The sequence below is a fragment of the Nomascus leucogenys genome, chromosome X, assembly GCF_006542625.1.
Source record: "Nomascus leucogenys isolate Asia chromosome X, Asia_NLE_v1, whole genome shotgun sequence".
NCBI lineage: Eukaryota > Metazoa > Chordata > Mammalia > Primates > Hylobatidae > Nomascus > Nomascus leucogenys.
Window position 1 is genome coordinate 70,119,935 of NC_044406.1, and position 13,068 is coordinate 70,133,002.

Here is a 13,068-nt window from a genome sequence, read left to right on the forward strand (position 1 = left end):
AACCAGGAATTCTAGTACATGCAACTTGAGTTGGTTCAGTTTTGTTCTCATTGTTATTTTGTCAGTTGGTTTAAAAACACAGGTTAAGAGTCATGGAAATCAATCAACAATCATATGAAAAAATGTGTATGATAAGTAAATTATATTAATACCATGTGGATTAACCTCCTTTTAAAATACAGGCCAGGTGTGGTGGCTCACACTTGTAATCCCAGCAATTTGGGAGGCCGAGGCACAAGGATCGCTTGAGGTCAGTAGTTCGAGACCAGCCTGGCCAACATAGTGAGACCCCATCTCTACTAAAAATAAAATAAAATACAAATACAGCATGATAAGGGTTGAGTAGAAATAGGAGAATCATTAAAATGTGTTTCACAATTTCATTGGAAGTATGAAAAGTTAAATTTTGGGGGGAGTCTTAACAATGATATTTAGCAAAGAGAAAATTGTAAAACTGAACAAACCTTAATTTCTCTGGTTTAATGTTGCAGATTTTTTCTAGTTAAGTAGGAATATTATTAATGGAACTGTTTTTAATTTAAGGAATTTAAATAGTCATTAAATTACTGGTTGAAAATTCTAAAACTAATTTAAATTTAAAAGCTGATAAATACAGATTAAAGTCAACTGCATTTCTGCTTGGATAACAAAAACATAAAACACAAAACAAAAATAGGTCATACCCATTGTATGACACTAAATGAGGTGATTTTGACTATGTAAACATTAAATAAACATGTTTCCCTGCTTTTATTTTTATGCATTTCATCTCACTGCAGACAGATTTAAAACTACTTTGAATTTTTAAAATCCCAAAACTTTTATTCTGTACTTCGTTCTGTATAAAGTACTTTGTAGTACTTTGATGCTGAATTTTTGATCTAACTTTTGAGGAAGATGGTTAATATACAAGAAGCTAATGCTAGCTCTGTCAAAAATACATCCCTCACACTTTTACATATGATATATATAGAACTATATATAAAATCTGTCAAGATGGAAACTCCCTGGAATTTCTTAATGTATTGAAAAGTACAGCAAGGCAGAAGAAAGCATTATATATAGTGTATAGGCAAAAAAGCATTCTGACATATATAGTATTTTTAGTGTAAGTGGAGTACAACTTATCTATAAACACAAAGAATGTTTCAGAAGCAAGTGAAGCAAACAGAAGCAGCAGCTTTTTAAATTACATTCAATCATGGAGAAGAGCAAGTCTCTGTGATAGTTTATCCTAGAGAAAGCAAATATTACAAGTCACCAAGGCAGTGAAAAATATATAACACTGTTGAAGGCCGAAAGAATGAGGGTCGTGATCAACTCAGTATACCAATGGAGGCTATGTGAGTAAACAGCAAACTGTTTACTCATGAAAGCAGGATATTGAAAAACTGACAAACTGCATCTGCCACCCAGAAGGAATGCTGAGGGCAGTCACGACCCAGGCACAAGTGTTTCTTGTGAATAGGCATATCTGAAGCCTGTCAGCAATAATGTGGACCTGTGATCAATCAAGCAGCTGATCAACCATTACCTCCTCCTCCCTGCTCTTTCTACCCAATAAACACGAAGGGCGGCCAGCACGGTGGCTCACGCCTGTAGTCCCAGCACTTTGGGAGGCCAGGATGGGCGGATCACAAGGTCAGGAAATCGAGACCATCCTGGCTAACACGGTGAAACTCCATCTCTATTAAAAATACAAAAAATTAGCCAGGCGTGGTGGCGGGCACCTGTAGTCTCAGCTACTAGGGAGGCTGAGGCAGGAGAATGGCATGAACCTGGGAGGCGGAGCTTGCAGTGAGCCAAGATTGTGCCACTGCACTCCAGCCTGGGCAACAGAGCGAGACTCCGTCTCAATAAGTAAATAAATAAATAAGAAGGGCTGTAGAAGGTCAGGGCTGCCTTTGCTAACTAGAAACAAGGAGCCCCCTGACCCCTTCTTTAAAACAAATCCTTTCATCTTTGTTTTCATTTCTGCATTCATCCCCCTTCGTTCAGTCCCATAGTAACCATCACATAACACTAATATTTTAAATAGTCCACATTTTAAATATGATTTAAAATCCTGACTCAAATATTCACACTAAAACCAACATTAAGAGTTTAATTCTTTTAAACTTTTCAGAAAAAAATGAAGATCTTAATAGAACAGATGCTATGAAGGGGAGCAAATTCAATAGCCAAACAAAATGTGCATGCAAATAGAAAATTCCCATCATTACAGAGCTAAAGGCTGATCACATTTTTCTGATTTATGATATATTACAAAGTACTTTATTACAGTAGAAAAATACTCTTCATAAAAGGTGAATATATATTTACTTATATTTAATTTATATAACATGTTTAAATTGCATACTATATATTTATACATATATATATATATCCTAAATTACTTATATGCACATCAAACACACAACAGCAAAGATAAAATCCAACCTCTACCTGTTCCATGGAAGCAACGCTTGTGCCAAGAGAATCTATCTGACCCTGTGATAGTTCCATATTGAGATCAAGGCTACAACTTAAAAATAATTAGCAGTTGGTGGCTGGCAAGCTGGCCGAATAGGAACAGCTCCAGTCTGCAGCTCCCAGCGAGATCAATGCAGAAGGTGGGTGATTTCTGCATTTCTAACTGAGGTACTCAGCTCATCTCAGTGGGACTGGATAGAGCAGGTACAGCCCATAGAGAGCAAGCTGAAGCAGGGTGGGGCATCACCTCACCTGGGAAGCGCGCAAGGGGTCGGGAAACTCCCTTCCCTAGCCAAGGGAAGCCTTGAGGGACTGTACTGTGAGGGACGCTGCAATCCAGCCCTGGATGCTACGCTTTTCCCGTGGTCTTCGCAACCCGCAGACCTGGAGATTCCCTTGGGTGCCTATGCCAGTAGGGCCCTGGGATTCAAGCACAAAACTGGGTGGCCGTTTGGGCAGACACCGAGCTAGCTGAAGGAGTTTTTTTTTCCATAACTCAGTGGCGCCTGGAATGCCAGCGAGACAGAACCATTTACTCTGCTGGAAAGGGGGCTGAAGCCAGGGAGCCAAGTGGTCTAGCTCAATGGATCCCACCCCCATGGAGCCCAGCAAGCTAAGAGCCACTAGCTTGAAATTCTAACTGCCAGCACAGCAGTCTGAAGTCGACCTGGGACACTGGAGCTTGGTGGGGGGAGGGGCGTCCACCACTGCTGAGGCTTGAGTAGGCAGTTTCCCGCTCACAGTGCAAACAAAGCTGCCTCGAAGTTCAAACTCGGCGGAGCCCACCTCAGCTCTGCAAAGCCGCTGTAGCCAGACTGCCTCTCTAGATACCTCCTCTCTGGGCAGGGCATCTCTAAAAGAAAGGCAGCAGCCCCAGTAAGGGGCTTATAGATAAAACTCCCATCTCCCTGGGCAGAGCACCTCAGGGAAGGGGCTGTGGGCACAACTGCAGCAGAGTTGAAAGTTCCTGTCTGCCAGCTCTGAAGAGAGCAACAAGTATCCCAGCACAGTGGTCGAGCTCTGCTAAGGGAGAGACTGCCACCTCAAGTGGGTCCCTGACCCCCATGCCTCCTGATTGGGAGACACCTCCCAGCAGGGGTCAATAGACACCTCATACAGGAGAGCTCCAGCTGATATCTGGTGGGTGCCCCTCTGGATTGAAGCTTCCAGAGGAAGAAACAGGCAGCAATCTTTGCTGTTCTGCAGCCTCTACTCCTGATAACCAGGCAAACAGGGTCTGGAGTGAACTTCCAGCAAACTCCAGCAGACTGGCAGGAGAAGAGCCTGACTGTTAGAAGGAAAATTAACAAACAGAAAGGAACAGCATCAACATCTACAAAAAGAATGTCCACACAGAAGCACCATCTGAAGGTCACCAGCATCAAAGACCAAAAAAAAACAAAAGTAGATAAATGCATGAAGAAGAGATAAAACCAGTGCAAAAAGGCTGAAAATTCCAAAAACCAGAATGCCTCTCCTCCCCCAAAGGATCACAACTCTTTGCCAGCAAGGGAAAAAAACAGGACGGAGAATGAGTTTGATGAACTGACAGAAGTAGGCTTCGGAAGGTGTATAATAACAAACTCCTCCGAGCTAAAGGAGCATGTTCTAACCCAATGCAAGGAAGCTAAGAACCTTGAAAAAAGGTTACAGGAATTGCTAACTAGAATAACCAGTTTAGATAAAAACACAAATGTCCTGATGCAGCTGAAAAACACAGCAGAAGAACTTCGTGAAGCATACACAAGTATCAATAGCCAAATCAGTCAAGTAGAAGAAAGGATATCAGAGATTGAAGATCGACTTAATGAAGTAAAGCGTGAAGACAAGATTAGAGAAAAAAGAATGAAATGGAATGAGCAAAGCCTCCAAGAAATATGGAACTATATGAAAAGACGAGACCTACGTTTGATTGGCGTACCTAAAAGTGGCATGGAGAAAGTAACCAAGTTGGAAAACACTCCTCATGATATTATCCAGGAGAAGTTCCCCAACCTAGCAAGACAGGCCAGCATTCAAATTCAGGAAATATAGAGAACACCATAAAGATACTCCTCGAGAAGAAAAACCCCAAGACACATAATTGTCAGATTCACCAAGGTTGAAATGAAGGAAAAAATGTTAAGGGCAGCCAGAAAGAAAGGTTGGGTTACCCACAAAGGGAAGCCCATCAGATTAACAGCAGATCTCCCTGCAGAAAGCCAGAAGAGAGTGGGGGCCAATATTCAACATTATTAAAGAAAAGAATTTCCAACCCAGAATTTCATATCCAGCAAAATTAAGCTTCATAAGCAAAGGAGAAATAAAATCCTTTACAGACAAGCAAGTGCTGAGAGATTTTGTCACTACCAGGCCTGCCTTACAAGAGCTCCTGAAGGAATCACTAAACATAGAAAAAAAAAAAAAAACAGTACAGCCACTGCAAAAACACACCAAATTGTAAAGGCCATTGACACTATGAAGAAACGGCATCAACTAACAGGCAAAATAGCCAGCTAGCATCATAATGACAGGATCAAATTCACACATAACAATATTAACCTTAAATGCAAATGGCCTAAATGCCCCAATTAAAAGACACAGACTGGCAAATTGGATAAGGAGTCAAGATCAATCAGTGTGCTGTATTCAGGAGACCATCTCACATACAAAGACATACACAGGCTCAAAATAAAGGGATGGAGGAATATGTACCAAGCAAACGGAAAGCAAAAGGAAAAAAAAAAGCAGGCATTGCAATCCTAGTCTCTGAAAACAGACTTTAACCCAACAAAGATAAAAAAAAAAAAGAATGGCATTATATAATGGTAAAGGGATCAATGCAACAAGAAGAGCTAACTATCCTAAATATATATGCACCCAATATAGGAGCACCCAGATTCATAAAGGAAGTTCTTAGAGACCTACAAAGAGACTTAGGCTCCCACACAAGAATAGTGGGAGACTTCAACACCCCACTGTCAATATTAGACAGATCAATGAGATGGAAAATTAAAAAGGATATTCAGGACTTGAACTCAGCTCTGGACCAAGCAGACCTAATAGACATCTACAGAACTCTCCATCACAAATCAACTGAATATACATTCTTCTCAGAACCACATCACACTTACTCTAAACTTGACCACATAATTGGTAGTAAAATATTCCTCAGCAAATGCAAAAGAACAGAAATCATAACAAACCATCTCTCATACCAAAGTGCAATCAAATTAGAACTCAGGATTAAGAAACTCATTCAAAACCGCACAACTACATGGATACTGAACAACCTGCTCCTGAATGACTACTGGGTGAATAATGAAATTAAAGCAGAAATAAATAAGTTATTTGAAACCAATGAGAACAAAGACACAACATACCAGAATCTTAGGGACACAGCTAAAGCAGTGTCCAGAGGGAAACTTATAGCACTAAAGGCCCACAGGAGAAAGCAGGAAAGATCTAAAATCAACACCCTAACATCACAATTAAAAGAACTACAGAAGCAAGAGCAAACAAATTCAAAAGCTAGCAGAAGACAAGAAATAACTAAGATCAGAGCAGAACTGATGGAGATAGAGACATGAAAAACCCTTCAAAAAAATCAATGAAGTCAGGAGCTGGTGTGTTGAAAAGATCAACAAAATAGATACACTGCTAGCCAGAATAATAAAGAAGGAAAGAGAGAAGAATCAAATGACACAATAAAAAGTGATAAAGGGGATATCACCATTGATCCCACAGAAATACAAACTACCATCAGAGAATACTATAAACACCTCTATGCAAATAAACTAGAAAATCTAGAAGAAACGGATAAATTCTTGGACACATACACCCTACCAAGACTAAAGTAGGAAGAAGTCGAATCCCTGAATAGACCAATAACAAGTTCTGAAAATGAGGTAGAAAGTAATAGCCTACCAACCAAAGAAAGCCCAGAACCAGACAGATTAACAACTGAATTCTACCAGAGGTACAAAGAGGAGCTGGTACCATTCCTTCTGAAACTATTCCAAACAACAGAAAAACAAGGACTCCTCCCTAACTCATTTTACAAGGCCAGCATCATCCTGATTCCAAAACCTGGCAGAGACACAACAAAAAAGGAAAATTTCAGGCCAATATCCCTGATGAATGTCGATGCAAAAATCCTCAATAAAATATCGGCAAACTGAATCCAGCAGCACATCAAAAAGCTTATCCACCATGATCAAGTCGGCTTCATCCCTGGGATGCAAGGGTGGTTCAACATATGCAAATCAATAAACGTAATCCATCACATAAACAGAACCAATGACAAAAACCACATCATTAACTCAATAGATGGAGAAAAGGCCTTTGATAAAATTCAACACACCTTCAGGCTAAAAACTCTCAATAAACTAGGTATTGATGGAACATATCTCAAAATAATAAGAGCTATTTATGACAAACACACAGCCAATATCACAATGAATGGGCAAAAGCTGGAAGCATTCCCTTTGAAAACCAGCACAAGACAAGGATGCCTTCTCTTACCACTTCTAATCAACATAGTATTGGAAATTCTGGCCAGGGCAATCAGACAAGAGAAAAAAATAACAGGTATTCAAACAGAAAGAGAGGAAGTCAAATTGTGTCTGTTTGCAGATGACATGATTGTATATTTAGAAAACCCCATCATCTCAGCCCAAAATCTCCTTAAGCTGATAGGCAACTTCAGCAAAGTCTCAGGATACAAAATCAATGTGCAAAAATCACAAGCATTCCTACACACCAATAATAGATAAAGAGAGGCAAATCATGAGTGAACTCCCATTCACAATTGCTATCAAGAGAACAAAATACCTAGGAATCCGACTTACAAGGGATATGAAGGACCTCTTCAAGGTGAACTACAAACCACTGCTCAAGGAAATAAGACAGGAAACAAATGGAAAGACATTCCATGGTCATGGCTAAGAAGAATCAATATCGTGAAAATGGCCATACTGCCCAAAGTAATTTATAGATTCAATGCTATCCCCATCAAGCTACCACTGACTTTCTTCACAGAATTGGAAAAAGCTACTTAAAATTTCATGTGGAACCAAAATGGAGCCCACGTAGCCAAGACAATCCTAAGCAAAAAGAACAAAGCTGGAGGCATCATGCTACCAGACTTCAGACTATACTACAAGGCTACAGTAACCAAAACAGCATGGTACTGGTACCAAAATAGATATATGGACAAATGGAACAGAACAGAGGCCTCAGAAATAACATCACACATCTACAACCATCTGATCGTTGACAAACCTGACAAAAACAAGCAATGGGGAAAGTATTTCCTATTTAATAAATGGTGTTGGGAAAACTGGCTAGCCCTATGCAGAAAACTGAGACTGGACTCCTTCCATACACTTTATACAAAAATTAACTCAAGATGGATTAAAGACTTAAATGTTAGACCTACAACCATAAAAACCCTGGAAGAAAACCTAGGCAATACCATTCAGGACATAGGCATGGGCAAAGACTTCATGACTAAAACACCAAAAGCAATGGCAACAAAAGCCAAAACAGACAAATGGGATCTAATTAAACTAAAGAGCTTCTGCTCAGCAAAAGAAACTATCATCCGAATCAACAGGCAACCTACAGAATGGGAGAAAATTTTTGCAATCTATCCATCACAACAAAGGGCTAATATCCAGAATCTACAAAAAGCTTAAATTAAAAAAAAAAAAAATCAAAAAGTAGGTAAAGGATATGAACAGACACTTCTCAAAAGAGGACATTTATGCAGCCAACAGACATATGACAAAAAGCTCGTCATCACTGGTCATTAGAGAAATACAAATCAAAACCACAATGAGATACCATCTCACGCCAGTTAGAATGGCAATCATTAAAAAGTCAGGAAACAACAGATGCTGGAGAGGATGTGGAGAAATAGGAACGCTTTTACACTGTTGGTGGGAGTGTAAATTAGTTCAACCATCGTGGAAGACAGTGTGGCTATGCCTCAAGGATCTAGAACCAGAAATACCATTTGACCCAGCAATCCCATTACTGGATATATGCCCAAAGGTTTATAAATCATTCTACTATAAAGACACATGCACACGTACGTTTACTGCAGTACTGTTCACAATAGCAAAGACTTGGAACCAACCCAAATGTCCATCAGTGATATACTGGATAAAGAAAATGAGGCATATATACACCATGGAATACTGTGCAGCCATAAAAAAGGATGAGTTCATGTCCTTCGCAGGGACATGGATGAAGCTGGAAACCATCATTCTGAGCAAACTAACACAAGAACAGAAAACCAAACACCACATGTCCTCACTCATAAGTGGGAGTTGAACAATGAGAACACATGGACACTGAGAGTTGAACATCACACACCAGGGCCTGTCAGGGTAGGAGGCTAGGGGAGGGATAGCGTTAGGAGAAATACCTAATGTAGATAATGGGTTGATGGGTGCAGCAAACCACCATGGCACATGTATACCTGTGTAACAAACCTGCATGTTCTGCACATGTATCCCAGAACTTAAAGTATAATAAATAAATTTAAAGAAATAATAATAATTAGCATATGAATGTTAATATAGGCATTTTTCTTCTTTACCTAATATGTATTGTAAATTTGAATATTCCATCTTCCATTTTACCTTAGTTTACATAAAAATAAAACAAGTTCAATTTTATAAATATAAATTGAGCTTAAATATCTTCTGAATGTCAACCTTAAGATAATGAATTTACTAATTTTAAAGTATTTTTGTTGAGTCCTAAAAGTGACCCACGTGGAAGGTAATCTTATGATATAAAAGACAATAATACTGGGAAATGATCTGCTCTTCAGAACAAAAGGCTAAACTAATGGTTATCCAATATATTAGATGTACCATAGATTACTACGTTTCCTACTGTGAAGGAAAACGAATATGCTAAAAAAGATAAAACAGGCTAGATAACTCTAGCCTCACCTAATATTTGAGTTAACTTCAATTTCAGTTTTTAGCTCCTGGGTTACCCTTAACAGGAATCATTATTTGCATCCAGCCATATAACTGAGTTTCAGAAAAGTTAAGTACACTTGTCTGAGCTCATTCTACTGACAGACACAGGATTTTAATCTAGGTTTGACTGTCTCCAAAGCCTATGATTTTAATCTCCACTGTACCACTCCTCTAGTACATAAATTATCCTTTCTGCGTGTCTCTAAACCACTAGAGTGTATGCCAACTCCAGTATGAAAATACTACAGGGAATATAATATAATGTCATTAACAGTCATTATGAGATTTATTATTATTATTATTTTTTTTTTTGGAGACAGAGTCTCACTCTGTCACCGGCTGGAGTGCAGTGGCATGCTTTCAGCTCACTGCAACCACTGCCTCCTGGGTTCAAGCGATTTTCCTGTCTCAGCCTCTGGAATAGCTGGGATTACATGCGTGCACCACCACGCCCGGCTAATTTTTGTATTTTTTAGTAGAGACGGGGTTTTGCCATGTTGGCCAGGCTGGTCTCGAACTCCTGGCCTCAGGTGATCCACCCACCTCAGCCTCCCAAGTGCTGGGATTATAGGCATGAGCCACCGTGCCCAGCCCATTGTGAAATTCTATAGACAGGTTTTTATTGAAAAAGTAAAGACATAAAATTTAGTTGGGGGAAGCACTAACTCAATCAGCAATTAGATAGTTAAACATCTTTAAAGATGGGCATTGGTGTTTCTACATCAGTGGTTATATCTGTTTCTACTGCCAGTCACCACACATTGACATAGTCTCTTGATTTTTTAGTCACTACCCCAAGGAACATCTGGAAATATCTGGAGACATGCTTGGCTGTCACAACTGTAGGGAGGGGTGCCATTCGTATCTAGTGGGTAAAGGCCAGAGATGCTGCTAAACATTCTACAGTGCACATGACAGCCCCCAGGATTATCCATCCCAAAATGTCAATAGTATCGAGGTTGTGAAATCCTGCTCTAAACCTTATCAAAAAGTTGCCTACTAATTTCATTTACCACTGAGAGTCAGTAAGGCCATAATGTGGCAGCATTCATTATAAGACTTTCCTTGCTGCATTTTCAAGCCAAATCGTCTAATTTAGTCTTTAGCAGAAACAGAAACAAGTCCTTAGTCTCTTATAAAGACTATGTTTAGAAGATGGAGTCTTCTGACGCACAATGCCTTTGTTATAATACTTAACAAAAACCACCTTTCTTGTTCCCCTCCATATGGGCTACTTTAGGGTACTAACAAAACAAAATAGCACACAACTTAACCCACAGCCCTGTTCTCGAACATTACAAACCTGATTTTTAATTTATTAATCTCAATTTTAATTCTTTAGTAATATATTAGTGATCTAAAGAGTTGATAAACTTAACTGTTTATTCTAATCAGGTGTTAGCTTAGATAGGATTTATCAACTCTATTTTCCAGATGTCCAAATCTTCTCTTCCCAGGAGAAAAGAACAAAATAAGACTAAGCCTCATTTCAAACTAGTTCTCTACCTTTGAAAATACATTATAAAATATTAGCATCAATTTTTATTTTTTACTACTACATTATCTTCAACTAAACATTACACCAGAGAATAATGATACAACATGATTTCTATAGCAAAGATATCATAGATAAGTCATTCTCTCATGACGTGAAGGGCCTGAAATAAACAGCCCTTCATGTATTATATATCCTATTTCCAATAGCAATATCACAAAAGGGTATGAATTATTTACTTAAAAGAAACAACCAAATCATTATGTGTAATATTGCTGTCTTTTGAACCCCTTGCACAGTTTGCACTATTACTCAGTTTGCAGTACTCAAACTAGACTTACGACTCAATGGCCTAATCATAGCAGAATTATTTTGGAAGGTCCTTTTTTAAAAAAAAGAAAACTATATATTTCATATATGCAGCAAACAGTAGGTATTGAGCAAATGTTCAAACACTGCTGCTTCCTTTGATCACCTTGTCTATTTCTTTTCACACATTAAATGAGTCTATTTCCAGAGATTTTTAAGAAAATACTAAGATGACTGAAACACAGTCAAATTTTTATGAGCATGGCAAGGAATTGGATGACTGTTTAAAGTCCCTTGAAACACTAAATTCTAGGGTCACAAACCTAACACTGGCAATTCGTGGTAAAGAGAAATATTTTCATCTATATCACAGAATTTTAGAACCTCTAGATATTAAATCAAGATTTTCAAAAATCACCTGGATAACTTCTTACCTAGCTTCATCTGCCATTTCCTGAAGTAGCATATCCATTTGGTTCTAGAATAAGAAAATGCGGATTTCTATTAAGCATTTGCTTTTTGCATGGTTTTTGGTTTTCTTTTAAAAGAGGGAAACCGGTCTCTAATTTTTTAAAAGAAAGCATTTAAAAAATATTTTGTACCACCAGAGGGAGCTGCATAATTTCAAAATATTTTTTTTTCTGAATAATACTAAATTCTAAAGCTTAAAACTATAAGGTTATGGAGAAATATTAGCAATGAGGTTCGCATATAATTTAAATCTTAGTAATACAGATCTCTCCAAGTGAACCAATTTATAAAAGCTCCATTCTAACCCACTTTGCTTTTATTATGTATAATAGATTTAAATTTTAGATTACAATAATCAGAATTGTTCTTTCTGCCAGTTGATGTAAATCTGATATCAAGGCTTTTTCAAATGTCAGAGATGAATAAAATATAAGTATTGAGATATTTACTAAAGTACAGGCATTCTCAGGCAATAGAGTCTGATTAATAATTTAAAAAACTCTTCTAGTTTTTAACTAAGTTATTGAAAATATTTTTAATACACAGGTGGGAATTCTAAGATATGGTCCCAGCTCTACCATTAACAATGAGTATGATTTTAAGCAAATCACTAACCTTGCTGTTGGGCCTTAGTTCTTGTTTTCTTTCATTCACTTTAAAAATATTTCCAAAATACCGAAAAACTTCATGAAATAGTAGATTCCTATGTGCATTAACATTTTGGTTTTAATTCATATCTAAAATAGCATTATTCATGTTACGAGAATTTACTTAAATTGTATTATACAATGATTTTATTCCATAACTTCCTTTCCTCATTCAACCTTGTAAGATTATATTGAGATCTAGATATCTAGTTCATTCACTTTAAACTACTGTATGATGTTGCAACACAGAAATAGACTCAGTTTTATTTATCCATTCTATTTTCGGAATTTAGATTTTTCTTAATTTCTCCCTATTATAGAAAATGGTGCAATGAACATTTTCGCACGTGTGTGTGTGTGTGTGTGTGTGTGTGTAAAGAGAGAGAAAGAGATTCATCTATATATATACCTTTGTCTACACATGTAGGGGCTGCTTTGTGTATAAATTTAGAAGTGAAAGTACTAGGTTACATACCGTAACATACAGTACTAGGTACATACAGTACTAGGTTACATACATTTCATATACTGTGATTTATTCAACAATCTTCAGAAATTTTGAATATCTACTTTATGCCAGATATTTTACGTGCTAGGGAGGCATCAATGATGCCCTCATTAAGCTTAAATTCTAGTGTGTACACGAGAAGGAAGGGCAAATAAATTTTTTAAGAAGTATATGGTATATTAGAAA

The 13,068-nt window shown here is 37.9% G+C and overlaps 1 pseudogene; it reads right to left on the minus strand.

Annotated features, from left to right (window-relative positions):
• Positions 1-1,195: 1,195 nt before the first annotated feature.
• Positions 1,196-13,068, minus strand: part of LOC100590981 — a 63,665-nt pseudogene continuing 51,792 nt past the window's right edge.